This window comes from Aotus nancymaae, unplaced genomic scaffold (genome assembly GCF_030222135.1).
Source record: "Aotus nancymaae isolate 86718 unplaced genomic scaffold, 86718_ANA_hifiasm-v0.15.2.pri h1tg000004l, whole genome shotgun sequence".
In the NCBI taxonomy this organism is placed as follows: domain Eukaryota; kingdom Metazoa; phylum Chordata; class Mammalia; order Primates; family Aotidae; genus Aotus; species Aotus nancymaae.
Genome location: NW_026988415.1, coordinates 14,733,056 through 14,747,289, shown reverse-complemented (window position 1 = coordinate 14,747,289; position 14,234 = coordinate 14,733,056). Strand labels below are relative to the sequence as shown.

Sequence of the window (14,234 nt, the reverse complement as noted above, 5' to 3'; positions counted from 1 at the left end):
AGAAACCTCATTTGAAGATAAACCCCTCGACACAGGGGTTGAGTCAGTAGGAAGAGACAATTCAGAAGTGGGCTTGTGTTAGGAAAAGTAATCTCAAAGAGTCTAGCTGGCCAGCTGACTTCCAGAAGCTCGGCTGAAGCAGAGCAGTGCCGGCCAAGTTACTTAATCTCTCTGTGCTTCAGTTTCCACATCTGTAAAATTGGTTAACAATAACATCTACCTCACGGCGTTGTGCTGAGGATAAAATAAACAATATATCTAATATGCTTGCTCTAGCATCTGGCACACAATATGTTCTTTTAAAAGCATGGAGGGGAGCGGTTACAGAAAATCAAAATTGTGAATTTCTTAAGAGACATGGCAGAGCTGGAATAAACTGTAATGCAAGATCCTTAAGGCCTGATCCCCTAAATGTGAGGTCCATGGCTGTCCTCTGCTACTGTGGCCCATCAGTCTGTGTCACTGCATAACCGGGCAGGTGGGAGTGTCCCTGGGCTACCAGGCTGACTGAAAACTCAAAGCACATGCACTCAGCACAGTCATGGTAATAATAGTGGTAAGGAATTGGAAACTGTGGTGATGGCTTCCCGATCCCACAGTCATTACAGTCAGGGTGTGCCTGTGGGGCCACATATGAGAAGAGTCCTGGCCCAGGCCCCTGATGCACTTGCTGCACTTGCTGACCTCACCTCTCCCCAGGCCCGATGGCTCATCTCTGCTCATCTCTCTCATTCCCGAAGGTTCTACCAGTGGCTCAGAGGCCATGATGGCAGGCCTGGGTCTTCTTGACACCCTTCCCTCTCCTAACCACCTGCTCTCCCTCCAGGCTTACACCAAAAACCAGACACATCACTACCCACCCTTCCCCACTTGCTTTTTAACCTTAAGTGAAAAGCTGATTGTATTAAAAAAAATTACAGGGCCGGGCGCGGTGGCTCACGCCTATAATCCCAGCACTTTGGGAGGCTGAGGCAGGTGGATCACGAGCTCAAGAGATAGAGACTATCCTGGTTGACATGGTGAAACCCCGTCTCTACTAAAAATACAAAAAATTAGCTGGACATGGTGGCGCGTGCCTGTAATCCCAGCTACTTGGGAGGCTGAGGCAGGAGAATTGCTTGAACCCAGGAGGCGGAGGTTGTGGTGAGCCGAGATCGAGCCATTGCACTCCAGCCTGGGTAACAAGAGCAAAACTCCGTCTCAAAAAAAAAAAAAAAATTAGAGTTCCTGTCTTTACCTCCGAGACACATTGATTTAGAGAAGACAGGGGACTTTAGTGCTTGACACTGAAATGTGAACGTTTCAGGCAGTGTGACAAGTCAATGCAGTCCTCTGGCATTGTGGGACTTGCTCTACAATGACATTGGGACTTGCTCTACCTTGTCCCAATTCAGAGGGCGAGTTTGATGCAGAGCCGGGTTTTCTAGGACACCTGAAGAGACCAATTTGAGATCAGCACATGGCTTCATGGGTCTGGGCACTCAAGGCCCCTCAGAGCTCCTGCTCTTGTCTCAGGAATGTTCTTAAAGCATTGTGACTGGGAGTCTTAGGACTGCTTCTAGTAGGGGTTCAATTCCACAGGCCATTAAAAAAAGTCATTTCTTAGAAATTCAAGTTCATATCAGGAATGATAACAGGATGGCTGTCTCCCAAGGTCTGCAAGCTGTGCAGGATTTAGCTGCAAATAAATAAAATAAATAAAGGAATCCAGTCCCTTTTTGTTAATTGTGCCAAGGCTTTCATTTTTCAGGCAATTTCAGTTCAGTCCAGATCTGGTTTCTGAAGTCACATTTTTCCAATCATCCTTCCCATTTGCAAGGAGGAGTCCTGTGTCCAAGTATGCGATTTGAATTTGCCCAGGTGCTGGCAGTTGGGGAGGGTTTTCATATTCAAAGCTGCACATGCTTTGGAAATGTGACTCTCATGATTGCAAGAGGAGGCAATCATCCCTGGAGGGGAGGGATTGGGGGAGGAAGCTCATATGGGAGTTAGTGGGCTCCGTCCTTGGACTTCAGCATTTCTCTGGCGTCCTGCCTTTTCTGTCTATTCTCAGGCCTTTAACTAGCACCATTAGTGGAACTTCCATCCCTCAGTCCAGTCCTGTCGCTGAAGCCCCAGTCCTGGTTCTCCAACTGCGTATGGCAGCACTGCCCTAGCTGGAAAGCTTGTTAGACAAATACCCAAATGATTCTTATGATCAGGCAAGTTCAGGAAGCCTAGGCAATGTTTTTTCTACCCAGATGTTCCACCATTACCCGGAGCACAAAATGATTAAAACCATACTCATCCTAAAAGCAATCCATCCTAAAAACTGTACTGAAAGATGAGACAGATCTACAAGTGGTCACACAGAACAGTCAGGGTGTGCCTGTGCGGCCACATTTGAAAAGAGTCCTGGCCGAGGCCCCTCATGCACTTGCTGACTTCAGCTCTCCCAGGCCCGATGGCTCATCTCTCTCATTCCTGAAGGTTCTACCAGTGGCTCAGGGGCCATGTTGGAAAGCCTGGGCCTTCTTGACACCTTCAAGAAGGCTCCTGAAGTGAGAAAAAAAGCAGGCTGCCACCATTACAGTGGCAGCTTGCTTAGCTGACGTCTGTGGAGTCAAGTCTCACAATTGAAGGATACTCTCCATTTCCTGTGTAAAATGCACTGATTGATACCCGCAGCAAGCTGCATGCGCTTGGTCACTGCTCCCTAGTGGGTTCAAGCACTTCCATTTTTACTGATTTTTAATTAACTGACCATCTATTCTCCCAGTTGAATAGATAAGAGAGTCTATTTGTAGCTAACAAAAAGATGCATAGCATGAACCTATCTATTCATGAACAGAATTTACAAGCACATAGGCTTGTAAAATGCAGATTAAAATTTCAAGAAATGTGAACAGAGGCTGCTTCTGGGAAGGAGTGGTGGGTGACTGGGGTAGAAAGGTTCCCACCATACCCTTTTGTATTGTATTGTTGTTGTTTTTTTTACAAGGTTCATGCATTATTTTTTCCCTGAATTTTTTTGAAAAAATTCAAATGTACAAATAGATCAAAGAAGTAGAACAATCTACACACATATAACCACCAAGACTCCACTATTAACATTTCAACATATTCGCTGTGTAGTTCTGTTTCTATCAATCTATTTACACACCACACACACACCACACACCACACACACACACACATATTTGAAGGTCACAGACATCATAACACATTTCCATTAAATTCTTCAGAACGACTCTTTAAAGAATAAGAAGATTCTCCCTCCTAACCACAAGCTATTACCACAGCTAAGAAGATAAACAATAATCTCCTAATATCATCTAATTTCCAATCCACATTCAAATGCCCCAATAGCCCCCAAATGTCTTTTGTAACTTTGTAAAATCCAGAATCCAGAACCAAGGTTTGTGTATTGCAGCTACTTATGTCTCTTTCATGTTGTTTAATCTAGAACAGTGCATGCTCCTAATTTTAGTGTGTGACACTGAATTTTTGAAGAGTCCAGGCTAGTCGTCTTGTAGAATATCTCATATTCTGAATTTGTTTTTTCTACCCAGATGTTCCACCATTACCCGGAGCACAAAATGATTAAAACCATACTCATCCTAAAAGCAATCCATCCTAAAAACTGTACTGAAAGATGAGACAGATCTACAAGTGGTCACACAGAACAGTCAGGGTGTGCCTGTGCGGCCACATTTGAAAAGAGTCCTGGCCCAGGCCCCTCATGCACTCTCGTGGTGTGTGGGTCTTTTTTTTAAATAAAAGGATTGAACAGCAATAGTAATAAAAGAAACCAGGCTCTGTTTTATATAAACAGCAACCTTAAAATGAGTATGCATTCCCAATATGCCTAGCAGCAGCATTGCCCAGTCCTCTGGTTCCCAGATCAGATTCTTTAATCATCCCGCTGTCCTTCGTTCTCCATATTGAGCCAGTTCCCAAGCTTGTGATTTTGCCCTTTGACATGTCTAATGGCTTAATGCCTTCTCTAGTCCCACCATGCCCCTACCCTGGATCAGGCCTTCAATGCCTCAGCCCAAAAGTATTGCAACTGCCTCCTAATTGACCCCTCTAGTGCCAGAATCTTCCCCTGAACATCTGCTGCACTGTGAATACAGAAAACACACTGCCCTTTCTATGTCACTCCTATCTGGAAAACCATCGATGGCTAGTTCCTATTTCCCATCTTTCTTCAGTCAGAGCCAGCTTTGAACATAGCCTTCAACACCAGACAGAGACAGACCTCTACCGAAATCCTAGCACTGCCAATTACTTGCTGAGTGGCCTTAGAGAAGTCACTGGGCTTATCTGGCTTTCCATTTTCTTATCTGTAAATTGGAAATAACAGTTGTGCCTACCTCTCAAGTTTGAGTAGCACTTGCCCACAGAGCTCCCACTTTTTCTAGGGTCACTCCAAGCCTCATCCTTTCTATAAATCTCCACTGAAGCCTTGCCTCCTGTGGGAGGACTTCTTATTCACAGCAGCACCCGCTCTGTGAATTTCCAGAGCACTTGTCGTCTACAGGGACTACTTCAGCAGATACTGGTCTTATTGCCCACTCATATTTACGTTTTATTCTCTTTTTTTTCTTTTCCTTTTTGAGATGGGGTTGTGCTCTGTCCCCCAGGCTGGAGTGCGGTGGAGTGATCATGGCTAACTGCAGCTTCAATCTCCTGGGCACTCAAGTGATCTTCCCATCTGAGCCTCCTGGGTAGCCAGGACCACAGGTGTGCACCACCATGCCTGGCCATTTTATTTTTAATTTTTGTAGAGACAGTGTCTCCCTACATCGCCCAGTCTGGTCTTAAACTCCTGAGCTAAAGTGATCCTCCTGCCTTGGCTTCCCAAAGTGTTGGGATTACAGACATGAACCACCATGCCCAGCCTTTTTTTTTTTTTAATATTTGTAGACATTTTCATTATATCTGTTCATTTGGATGGTAGGGGCTCCTTGAGAGCAAGAGTAGATCTACCCATTGTTTCTCCTAGAGCCTTCCAGAGAGCTAGTGCTATGTTGAGCATCCAGCAGCTCAGAGCTGTCACTTGACCATGAGAAGAGGCTTTGTTCATCTTTAGAGTTCTCCTTTCAACTCTGATTGCATCTAACTCCAGTGAGACAGGAAGGACGAAGGGCTGCAACTATCATCTAAATAATCATAGTAATTCCACCTATTTATAGAGGACCGATCATGTGTCCAGGACCTTGAATATACAGATGCTCCTTGACTTATGATGGGGCTACATCCCCATAAACCCATCATAAATCAAAAATATCATATATAGAAAATACATTCAATATCCTAATAAACCTGTCATAATGTCAAAAAACTACAAGCCAAACCATTGCAAGTTGGGGACTGTTTGTATATTCTATTTGATGCCAATTTAGCAGATAAAGAAACAGGCTCAGAGAGGATCAGCAACTTGCCCAGGGTCATCCAGCTATTAACTGCTGAAGCTGGAACTTGAACACAAGTCTGTTTAAATACAGAGCCCATATTTGTTACCTACTGCCTCTGTAGTAACAGTGAAGAGTATATTGATAGAAAGAAGGATGAGTTATTAGAGCTGATGGGATTAGATGCAATTTATTTTATTCTAGTACTCTTTATAAATGAGAATGCCCACCGTGAGAGTAGCATTGTGCTATCGGTGGTGGTACAGCTTCCGTGAATCTGTTTCCTCTCAGAATCAAGGTCCAGAGACACGCTTCTCTATGGTCATGGGAGAGAATGAGGCAAAGCAGCTCACAATGGATTTAGGGTCTGTGTCTCTTTCTCAAAGAGTCTGAAACGGATCATCTGGGTTAACGGAAACACAGACAGTTGAAAGCAATGATAAAGAAATAAGTAGGAGAGTAGGCCAGGCGTGGTGGCTCATGCCTGTAATCCCAGCACTTTGGGTGGCCAGGGCGAGTGGATCATAAGGTCGGGAGTTCAAGGCCAGCCTGGCCAATATGATGAAACCCTGTCTCTACTAAAAATACAAAAAAAAAAAAAAAATTAGCCAGGCATGGTGGCATGTGCCTGCAGTCCCAGTTACTTGGGAGGCTGAAGCAGAAGAATTACTTGAACCTGGAGGCAGAGGTTGCAGTAAGCCGAGATCGTGCCACTGCACTCCAGCCTGGGCTACAGAGCAAGACTCTGTCTCAAAAAAACAAAAACAAACAAACAAACAAAAACAAATAAGTAGGAGAGTAAAGGAAGAGAGAATGATAAGAATGATGAGATGGTAAGTAAACGGGAAGGAATAGGCAATTGGACTGGGGAATAGTGTTATGGGGAATTCCACATGAATTCCTAAAGAATATCCTGTGCAGTTGGGGAGTGGTGCGTGTGTGAGTGCATGTGTGCATGATAGTGATTTCAGATCTATGTGTGTGTGTTCAATTTTTAGATTTAAATAAAGAATAGGCCAAATTCAGAGTCTAACTGCCTCCTTCTCAGCAGCCACTTTATCACCCCCACGTCACATTTCCCAGCTGGAGGGCAATAATTGCATGGCCAGATCTGGCCCCATCTGGGAAACTCCAGGGTCTTCCTGAATCGTCATACACCATGCTGGCTGCCAAGGCATAAGGTGACCTAAGCGAAGCTTTCACACAAGCCATGTGCACAGTCATAAACTCTCAAGAGAATGTGGCAACAGTGACAGACTTGACTTACCTGCCAAATTTCCAAAGGGAAGAAGGAACTTGCTGCATCTATATTTGCCCCCAGGATTGGAAAAATGTATCTCAGTCACTGGAACTGAAGTGGGGGTGGCCTTTACCTTCATAGGAGAGTTACTCTTTATATAAATCCTGCTGATGGCCTGATATATGTGTGTGTCTTTATATAAATAGAGCTACATACTAACTTTGCCAGATTGCATCAGCTACCTGCTTAACATTTTACTCTGGTGCTTTCAAAACAACACTCTGAAAGTCAGAATAACCTGTGGCTTCTACAGCATTTCCCAGTTTGGCATTTTGTTTACAGAGTGAAAGAAACCCACATGTGGTATTCACCCTTGAGATCATCAATGATTGAATGATACCTACAGTCATGTGTTAGAAGCCATGTCACCTTGACAGAGGTCATTCACAGGAAGAAGGGTGGGGCAGAGGGTCACATCATGGTGGTGGTAATTCTTTTTTTCTTTTTGAGAAAGAGTCTTGCTCTGTTGCCCAAGCTGGAGTGGCACTATCTCAGCTCACTGCAACCTCTGCTTCCCGGGTTCAAGCAATTCTCCTGCCTCAGTCTCCCGAGTAGCTGGGATTACAGGCATGTGTCACCACGTCTGGCTATTTTTTTGTATTTTTAGTAGAGATGGGGTTTCACCGTCTTAGAAAGGATGGTCTCCATCTCCTGACTTCGTGATCTGCCCGCCTTGGCCTCCCAAAGTGCTGGGCTTACAGGCATGAGCCACCGCGCACAGCCCAGTGGTAGTAATTCTTAGAGAAATCAAGCAGTGAGCTGGCCACTTGTAGTGCTTGCTGTTGCCAAGGTAGTCTTTCATTTCTTTATTCAGTAAACATATGTCAAGTATATCAGGCATAGGGAATACAAAACAAATAAAATATGTCCCTTCCCGCCAGGAATCCAGCCTTTGTCCTGAGTTCTTTCAAGGAGCCCACTGCCAAATGAGAGGCAAGCCTCTTCAGGAAGAATGTTCAGGGAGAATGAGAACACGTGGACACAGGGAGGGGAACAATACATACTGGGGCCTATCGGGCGGCGGCGGGGGCGGGTGGAGAGCATTCAGGAAAAATACCTAATGCATGCTGGGCTTAATACCTAGGTGATGGGTTGATCAGTGCAGCAAACCACCATGGCACATGTTTACTTACATAACAAACCTGCACATCCTGCATGTGTACTCCAGAACTTAAAAAAAAAAAAGAATTTTCAGGGATTGCTGGGCAGTATGGTTGGCTAAGCTGCTGCAGGAAGCGCCTCCCCTGCTCCAAACACATTGTTTTTGAAAAATTTAAAAATGTCATAGAGAGCAAAAGCAAAAATAAACACATTGTAGTGCCAGAAATGAAGAGGGAGCTCAAAGCCACAGCAGCAACTACACAGCCTACGGAAGAACCAAAGGTGGTCATGCGTCCTGAGGGAAGGGTTTGAATGGCAGGGTGTGAACAGGAGGGGAATCTGAGCGCCTATGGAAAGTTAGCAGTGGGAAGTGCTGGCCTGTATGTGGGGATGGGGGAGAAAACACAGTTCAGAAGTGTACTGGCCACTTTGAGCTGAGAGTAGGCAGACACATAACTCAAAGTACACAAGACTCCAAGGTAAAACAATTCCTGCCAAATAACAGTAATAACACTAGCCAAGTGCTTAACTATGTGCCAGATGCTATCCTAAGTGCTTGGCTTATATTATTTGTGTTGATGCAGGTTTTGCCATTGCAATTAGTGGCAAAAACTGCAATAATTTGGCACCAATCTAATAACTCGTTTGTAGAACAGCCCTGTTTTCCAGATACTGAAACTGAAGAACAGAGAGATTAAATAACCAACCTAAGGTCACACAGTTACCAAGTGGCAGAGCCAGAATTCAAACCCACGTAGTATATAGCACATGAGTCTGTGTTTGTAACTATGACTCTGAGGATGAATGCATAGCTAGAACTTACTAAGTCCATGAGGAAATAAGCCACCATAAGACCAGTGCAACCAATGGGAGAATTCATACCTTAGGAACCACAGCTAATAGACAAATCTGAAAGGGATTTTAAAATAAGTATGCTGAAAATGTTCATTTTTTAATTAATTAATTAATTTATTTTTTTAGACAGAGTCTTGTTCTATCACCAAGGCTGGAGTGCAGTGGTGTGATCTCAGCTCACTGCAACCTCTACCTCGTGGGTATAAGCAATTCTCCTGCCTCAGCCTCCTGAGTAGCTGGGATTACCGGTGCCTGTCACCACACCCGGCTAATTTTTGTATTTTTTAGTAGAGACAAGATTTCACCATGTTGGCCAGGCTGGTCTTGAACTCCTGACCTCAGGTGATCCACCCATCTCAGCCTCCCAAAGTGCTGGGATTACAGGCGTGAGCCACCATGCCTGGCCAAAAGAGATTTTAAAAAAGAATAGGAACTAGAAGGCAAGAATAGAACAGTTTGAAAAATACAGGTGAATGTGAAAAAGAATCGAAATATAGGCATTGTAATGGAAAAAAGAACACTCAAAAGAGGGATTAAACAACAAACTAAACACAGTTGATGAGAGGATGAGTGAACCGGAAGATAGAGCTGAGGAAATTATCCGGAATGCAGAGTAGAGAAATAAAGAGATGAAAAGAAAGGGAAGTAAACCTACATGGAGGACAGAATGAGAAATTCCAGTAAGTGTCCAATTGGAGTTCCAGGAGGGAACAGAGAGAATGAGGAAGAGGCAATATTTGAAAGATAACAGAGGATATTTTCTGGAGTTGTAGGAAACCATGAATCCTCTAACTTCCTGTCTTAGTATCAGCCACTGGAGCCTGCAGGTCTGTAGCTAGTCCTCATGGGAGGAGTCAGCCTCTTAACTCTGCCATTGCTATGATAATAGCTCAAGAACACCAAGTTGTTTATATAAACCAATGTTTCTCAATTTTTTTTTTTATTTTTTCTTTTTCTGAGATGGAGTCTCGCTCTGTCACCCAGGCTGGAGTGCATTGGTGTGACCTCAGCTCACTGCAACCTCCGCTTCCCTGGTTAAAGTTATTCTCCTGCCTCAGCCTCCCAATTACCTGGGACTGTAGGCACGTACCACCATGCCCAGCTAATTTTTTGTACTTTTAGTAGAGACGGGGTTTCACCACGTTGGCCAGGATGGTCTCGATCTCCTGACGTCGTGATCTGCCCACCTCGGCCTCCCAAAGTGTTGGGATTATTACAGGTGTGAGCCATTGCACCCGGCCTCAATGTTGTTTTAAAAATATTATCATTGCCTTCCTCCCAGGAGCCTTTTTGGATGTCTTTTTTTCTAATTTCTTCCCCCATTAAATTTTAACACCAAATATATACTGTATACCTGTGTATGTATTGTATGTGCGCCTGTGCTTTGGGCAAGCATCGTATGGGATGTCCCCATCACCTGGAAGGAGACTGTTCTACTTCTTTTTGCCTCTTCCTTGGCATGACTTTCTACTCATTCTGCAGGTGTCAGGTTAAATGGCACATCCTGAGCCCCCCAGAATAGATCAGGCCGCTACGTTATATGATCTTCTTTAAGGTGCTAATGAAAAGTATAAGTAAATAATGATCTGCATAATTATTTATTCAGCAGGGGCCATGTCTCTCTTGCATTCTGCTGTGTCCCTGGGGCTCAGCACACTGGTGGGCAGTTGGTAGATGCTCAAACAGCTGAATAAATGAATTAGAACCATGAGTGGCATTACCTGAGCAGATGAGAGGCAAATCACAGCCCTGGGAGGAGACTTGGAAAGCTTTTTTAACTCTTCCCCACTTTATGGGCAGAAGTATTGTTTAACTGCTTCTGAAAGAGGAAAGTATGTGCTTTTCTTAAAACCACACTACATTAGTTGCTTTTTCCTTTAAATAGTTCACTATTTGGAAGCAAAAGGTGGTCAGGAAGCAGTTGAGAATAGAGACAGACCTCTTTTTGAAAATACGTAAAAATAACATCTAAAATCATTTCCTATTTTAGAAGAGCCAGGGAAACTCCCAGCTTCAAAGAAACCCTGTAGTAAATTCTTTTGTTACAAGGAATAGTGGACCAAGTGGAGTGAAGAGTCTCTTTTTACCCACCCCCCAACAAAAAAGACAGGGTGAAATTTGTTATGGTCAGTGGTGTGCTCATACCAACTCACAAGAGACAAATTAATTTTGAGAGCTGAGTTGTTAAATCCAGTCATTATTAGAAATTAAATTATATAACCTTACAATTAAATAAATTATATGAAAAACAAAGCTTGGCTGGGCGTGGTGGCTTGTGACCGTAATCCCAACACTTTAGGAGGCTGAGGCGGGAGGATCACTTGAGCCGAGGAGTTCCAGACCAGCCTGGGCGAAATAAGGAGACCTCATCTCTACAAAAAAATAATGTTTAAAAAATTAGCTGGGTGTGGTGGCACACACCTGTGGTCCCAGCTGAGGCAGGAGGATCGTTTGAGCCCAGGAGATCGAGGCTGCAGTGAGCTATGATCATGCCACTGCACTCCAGCCTGGGTAACAGAATGAAACCTTGTCTCAAAAAACAAAACCAAAAAAACTCGTAAAGCTAATACATATGCAAAACTCATCCTTTTCTAATTATTTTACTACACTTTGCTATTATTCATGTTCTTGAGGTTACTTACATTTTTTGTATCAGTATAGCAGAAATACTATATAATGTTCTGCCACTGGGCATGTCTTCCCAACTCCATATTCAGTGACATCAAGTTGTGTAGTCTGAAGTTGGCCATGGTAGGACTATTTATGTCACGAAAACTAGCAAATGCTACAAAGCAGTGCTTAATCTATTGTGTTGATTGTCTTGACCAAGAGTTGATAACTTTCTCCACAGTCTGTTTCTGTGTAGCCCACAAGCAAAGGATGGTTTTTATATTTTTAAAGTGTTGTTAAAAAAAATGAGAATGACTATGTGACTACAAAGCCTGACATATTTAGCCAGGCATGGTGGCTCATGCCTGTAATCCCAGCACTTTGGGAAGCTGAGGCAGGAGGATCGCCTGAGTGCAGGAGTTCAAGACCAGTCAGGGCAACATGACAAAACCTGATCTCTGTAAAAAACACAAAAAGTAGCCAGGCATAGTGGTGCACGACTGTCGTCCCAACTACTTGGTAGGCTGAGGCAGGAGAATTGCTTGAACTTGGGAGGTGAAGGTTTCAATGAGCTGAGATCATACCACCATACTCCGGCATGGGTGATAAAGCGAGACCCCATCTCAAAAAAAAAAAAAAAGCCTAAAATATTTACTATCTGGCTTAACAAAATATGTTTGACCACCCCTGATCTAGGCTTAAGAAAGACAGAGGAAATGTTAATAGCACAGCCGAAACTTAAAAATTGTGTTGTCTCTGTAGCTGTTACATTGCAAAGAGCACAAAAAAATTCAGGAAATATCCTTCCAGTATTTAAAGACTACTATCTGATTTAGTAAAGAAGTCATTTGTGTCACTGATGTGAGTCAAAGAAATTTCGACATGCATTTTGCTTTTTTGCTTTTGTGTTAATCATTAATTTAAACCAACATTTATGTCAGAACCACGCTTGTTTGTTAATTGCCACCTTAGGTTGGATATGGATACAAGAATTAGGTAAAAATCAACTAAAGCATAAGTATGAGTGTTAATTAGCTGTAAGAAACTTACAAGAATGAATATTGTATATTTTATTATTTTTGGATCATGTGCTATACATTTAGAATAAAGATATATGTATATATATACACATACATAAATTTATGTGTGTGTGTGTGTGTGCACACACGCACGCGCACATTGTTAAGCTTTTACCAGAACACACTGGTAAGGAGGGGCATAGGTCTGTGAGGATTCCTTGAGTCTCTGCATAGGTTCATGGTCCCTTTTCTTCAGGGGAGTCTGTGCAAAGTTCCTAACCTGAAAACAAACAGACATCTGAGCCATCTTAAGGCATTTGAGTTATGGCTGCAAGTTCTAACCCTCTTCATTTGATCATGGTGATGGGGGAGGCTGTCTAGTTCTTGAGGCCTTGAGTTGCCTGGGAAAGTCTTCAGGAAAAGATAACATTTCACTTTGGTGACAAATTTGTTGATTTTGCAGATAACATCCACATTTTGCCCTCGAGAAGCATTCAACAAGGACATTGGTTTTTATGTTTTTCTCTAAACAGTCATTAGTACAAATTAATAAATCTTTTTGTTGAGGGAACATTGGGCTATATTTCATCTTTGTTCCGCTAACAGAAAAAAAAGTTAAATGTGTTTCCTTGGGTTCAGGATATAAAGAACAAGAGACTTTGAAGTTATATGGACCTGGCGTGTGCCTCTAAGTCATCCCAAGGACACAGGACACTGGTTATGTGCATGAGCAGAGCACGTGTGAATGTGTCCTTGCTTTCTCTGGCAGTGGAATTTAGAAACCACTAGAACAGAGGTTCTCAAACTTGAGGGTGCCTCAGAATTACCCGGAGGGCCTGTTAAAACAGATGACTGGGTCCCACTCCTAGAGTTTCTTTAACTAGGTCCCTGGTGGGCCCCCCTGTCGCTCATTTGCATTTCTAACTAGTTCCCCAGTGATGCTGATCCTGATGCTGTAGGTCTGGGAGCCACACTTTGAGAACCAGCTGTCTAGGAAGAAAGCCCCAGTTTTTCACATGCCTGATTTTGATTATATTCTGCCTTGAGATGTTTCCTACAGGGTCACCTTGATAGTTCCTGGTCATCTAAGCAAGCTAGAAATTGCCCTTCTCTCATAATTCACACAACTGCCAGGCAAAAAGCTTGGCTGCTCGGAACCTGCACCATTTCGGCCTTGGGGAGCATTGGTACATTCCCATCAGAAAGTCCTTTGGGGCCTGAGTTAGCCTTTCAACTCCTGTAAAGGCAGAAGACACAGTGAACCTGGCTTCGTGACCTGGCTGTCCGGAAAGGCAGCCAGAGGCCCAGAAGATGCAGTGCAAGGGGATGTGCAGATGAGGACGTTGACATTTTGGCACTATTAAGGTTCAGGTTTTATCTGAGGGAAGGAGTGAAAGAGGGGTGAGAAGCACTATTTCCAAGAAGGTGGAAATGATGGTGGAACTTCCTTTAAATGATAGTGGAACTTTCTTTCTCCTTGAGCCAGAGCGAGACCGTAGAGAAGTAGAGCCATAAGAGGGTTAGAGAATGCAATGCAATATCTAAAATGTCTCTACTGGTTATCTTTGGAAGGTGGGGCCATAGGAGTTTTTTTCTTTCTATTTTTCTGCATTTTCTAAATTTAAAAAACTTAACATGTACATATGGTAATTAATAATTTTTAAAAACTCACCACTATATTTCCCTTTGTAAAAATGCAGCCATAACATACGCAGGTAGGTGCATAAAGTATATTAACCTTAATTGCAAGCTTTGTGATTTTGGAGTGTGTGTGTGTGTGTAGGTGTGTGTGTCTGTGTGTGTGTCTGTGTGTGTTTGTCTATGCTTGTGTGTATATGTCTGTGTCTGTGTGTATCTGTGTATGTGTGTGTGTTTGTGGGTATATGTGTATATGTGTTTGTGTGTGTGTGTGTATGTGTGTGTGTTTGTGTGTGTGTGTGTAACATCAGAATC

The 14,234-nt window shown here is 43.3% G+C and overlaps 1 protein-coding gene across 3 annotated transcripts in view; it reads right to left on the bottom strand.

The window, feature by feature from the left end:
• Positions 1 to 14,234, bottom strand: part of PLAC1 (placenta enriched 1) — a 193,413-nt gene that overhangs the window by 82,990 nt on the left and 96,189 nt on the right. For 2 of the 3 annotated variants that reach the window (XM_012474304.3, XM_012474306.3), the window contains exon 1: positions 6,664 to 6,808. The exons of the other annotated variant lie outside the window; for it this stretch is intronic. The gene's annotated coding sequence lies outside the window, so the exon portion shown is untranslated. Of the gene's footprint in view, positions 1 to 6,663; positions 6,809 to 14,234 lie in introns of those variants that run through there. 3 annotated transcript variants of the gene reach the window in all.